The sequence below is a fragment of the Arachis ipaensis genome, chromosome B7 (assembly GCF_059453495.1).
Source record: "Arachis ipaensis isolate K30076 ecotype BB chromosome B7, ASM5945349v1, whole genome shotgun sequence".
Lineage (NCBI taxonomy): Eukaryota > Viridiplantae > Streptophyta > Magnoliopsida > Fabales > Fabaceae > Arachis > Arachis ipaensis.
Window position 1 is genome coordinate 55810001 of NC_142442.1, and position 2500 is coordinate 55812500.

A 2500-nucleotide genomic window follows, 5' to 3' on the forward strand; every position below is an offset into this window, starting at 1 on the left:
ATTATGTGAAGGCTGCACAAAAAAATCCAGGTCAAAAATCCCACGTTTGCTCCGTTTTTCATTTTTTTTGAATTTCCGGCTTTCCGGGCGGTAAAAAAATCGGCAAAAAAAATCGGCACGGTGTAAATTCACCAAATTTGGGGGATGGAAAGATCTTATTTTTCTAGAGGTTGTTGCAAAAAACGGCGTCAAAATTCGACCTCTAGAGCACTTTCCTTGAGTATGTCTCCTCACGGAAAAGGACGTCTACCCGTGGCACTTTGGTAATGGCTCGGCAGCCTATTATAGGGGGGAGGGGTGTCGTGATGCTGAAACTCGAGTTGCCCAAAGGCTTGCTGGGCGCAATGCCAGCAAGATGCACGTTGCCTTGCCATCCCCTAGGCACACTAGCAAGCACGTTGTGGTTGTGGTGTGCCGCCGGGCTCCCCCGCCCCCCACGGAGGCACCCGCCGTTGCAACGATGGCTCGGAGCGTTGCAACGGAGGAGCCAAATTTTCATATCTCAGAATTGGCTCGTGCATTTTTCGTGAAATTTTGAGGGAACCTTGGTAATATTATGTGAAGGCTGCACAAAAAAATCCAGGTCAAAAATCGCAGGTGTGCTCCGTTTTTCATTTTTTTTGAATTTCCGGCATTCCGGGCGGTAAAAAAATCGTCAAAAAAAATCGGCACGGTGTAAATTCACCAAATTTGGAGGATGGAAAGATCTTATTTTTCTAGAGGTTGTTGCAAAAAACGGCGTCAAAATTCTACCTCTAGAGCACTTTCCTTTAGTATGTCTCCTCACGGAAAAGGACGTCTACCCGTGGCACTTTGGTAATGGCTCGGCAGCCTATTATAGGGGGGAGGGGTGTCGTGATGCTGAAACTCGAGTTGCCCAAAGGCTTGCTGGGCGCAATGCCAGCAAGATGCACGTTGCCTTGCCATCCCCTAGGCACACTAGCAAGCACGTTGTGGTTGTGGTGTGCCGCCGGGCTCCCCCGCCCCCCACGGAGGCACCCGCCGTTGCAACGATGGCTCGGAGCGTTGCAACGGAGGAGCCAAATTTTCATATCTCAGAATTGGCTCGTGCATTTTTCGTGAAATTTTGAGGGAACCTTGGTAATATTATGTGAAGGCTGCACAAAAAAATCCAGGTCAAAAATCGCATGTTTGCTCCGTTTTTCATTTTTTTTGAATTTCCGGCATTCCGGGCGGTAAAAAAATCGTCAAAAAAAATCGGCACGGTGTAAATTCACCAAATTTGGAGGATGGAAAGTTCTTATTTTTCTAGAGGTTGTTGCAAAAAACGGCGTCAAAATTCGACCTCTAGAGCACTTTCCTTTAGTATGTCTCCTCACGGAAAAGGACGTCTACCCGTGGCACTTTGGTAATGGCTCGGCAGCCTATTATAGGGGGGAGGGGAGTCGTGATGCTGAAACTCGAGTTGCCCAAAGGCTTGCTGGGCGCAATGCCAGCCAGATGCACGTTGCCTTGCCATCCCCTAGGCACACTAGCAAGCACGTTGTGGTTGTGGTGTGCCGCCGGGCTCCCCCGCCCCCCACGGAGGCACCCGCCGTTGCAACGATGGCTCGGAGCGTTGCAACGGAGGAGCCAAATTTTCATATCTCAGAATTGGCTCGTGCATTTTTCGTGAAATTTTGAGGGAACCTTGGTAATATTATGTGAAGGCTGCACAAAAAAATCCAGGTCAAAAATCGCAGGTTTTCTCCGTTTTTCATTTTTTTTGAATTTCCGGCATTCCGGGCGGTAAAAAAATCGTCAAAAAAAATCGGCACGGTGTAAATTCACCAAATTTGGAGGATGGAAAGATCTTATTTTTCTAGAGGTTGTTGCAAAAAACGGCGTCAAAATTCGACCTCTAGAGCACTTTCCTTTAGTATGTCTCCTCACGGAAAAGGACGTCTACCCGTGGCACTTTGGTAATGGCTCGGCAGCCTATTATAGGGGGGAGGGGTGTCGTGCTGCTGAAACTCGAGTTGCCCAAAGGCTTGCTGGGCGCAATGCCAGCAAGATGCACGTTGCCTTGCCATCCCCTAGGCACACTAGCAAGCACGTTGTGGTTGTGGTGTGCCGCCGGTGTCCCCCGCCCCGGGTCCAAGGTCGAGCACGTGCGTCTGGCTGCTGCGAACCCCGATCACCGAAGGACCAACAAGAAGGGAAACACGTCCGTGCACGGCCCACCTAGGCACCACCTAGGGAGCATGGCGTGGTGGAGTTGTGCCTTGGGCACACGCTCGGGGCAACACCTTGTGCTCGGCCCAGGACTAGGGGGATCATCCCAAGTCCGAGCACGACGTGGGATCGGCGGGCGGCCTGTGCGCCCCCGCGAGGGGCAACGCGGCTTGCGCAGCCCGACGCTTGGCCAGGCCTAGTGTGGCGCACGACGCGGATGATGGATATGCGTGCGGCAGCGGGTGTCGTGGGCAGGGGGCAACGCGACGTGCTCGTCCCAGCACTTTGAGGGGTCACGTTGCGGAAGACGGTTACCTGTTCGTGT